Source organism: Lipotes vexillifer, unplaced genomic scaffold, assembly GCF_000442215.2.
Source record: "Lipotes vexillifer unplaced genomic scaffold, Lipotes_vexillifer_v1.1 scaffold560, whole genome shotgun sequence".
Taxonomy (NCBI): Eukaryota; Metazoa; Chordata; class Mammalia; order Artiodactyla; family Lipotidae; genus Lipotes; species Lipotes vexillifer.
This window is the reverse complement of record NW_006792210.1, coordinates 774,074-774,897: the sequence shown is the minus strand read 5'-3', so window position 1 is coordinate 774,897 and position 824 is coordinate 774,074.

Here is an 824-nt window from a genome sequence, read left to right as displayed (position 1 = left end):
TCACGCTTTTTTGTCGGGGGCGGGGCGAGGGGGGGGAGTGGGTGGCAGAGGATAAAAGCAGCCGCGGCTGCCGTGGGAACCGTGCTGCCTCGACTCGGCTACCACTCGCTGGGTGGCCGTGCGAAGCAGCTCCTTCGGGCGGTCCCGGGCCGCTCAGCGGCCGAGGAGGCGCCCGTCCTTTCCGCCTGCAGGGACGCGGAGACTGAAGGCGGAATCACAGCTGTCAACGCCGGAGCGTCCGCTGCCCACCAGCCGAACACAGGTAAAGCAAGGGGGCGCGATTGCCCCGCGAGGAGAGAGGAGGCGGAAGCCCTACCAGGACTGGGCGGCTCCCCGTTTGGGAAATCGAGGACTGTGCGGCAGGGGGGAGGAGCACTCCCGCGGCCCGGCTGCGCTGAGGGAGGAGGTGGGGTTCCACTGGCTGCTGCCGAACGGGTAGGATTTGCCTGGATTGAGAGGGCGGGCGTTTTCGGGGGGAAGTGGCAAGGGGCGCGTTGGTATTGGGGGAGAATCGCAAAGTGTCTGCCTTGAACCCCTTTGCATCTCCTCATCCCTTCCTGGGGGAGGAGTACGTGGGTGTGAGCGTCCAACTCCTATTCCCTTTCTCCTTGGCAGGCGACCAAAGCCGAATCCGAACTTGAATTCTGTGCGGCTGATTGCAGAGCTGGTAGGGCGACGATTTCCCGGGGAAAATGTAATGGGAGGGGGGCTTGCTTTGGCTTGTATCAGACGTGGGGAGAAGGAATTTTCCATCTGGGTACTACGGAGGCCAATGGAGGGGGGGAGGGGGGAGGGGGCGGAGGCGGGGGCGGGCGCGGGGTGGG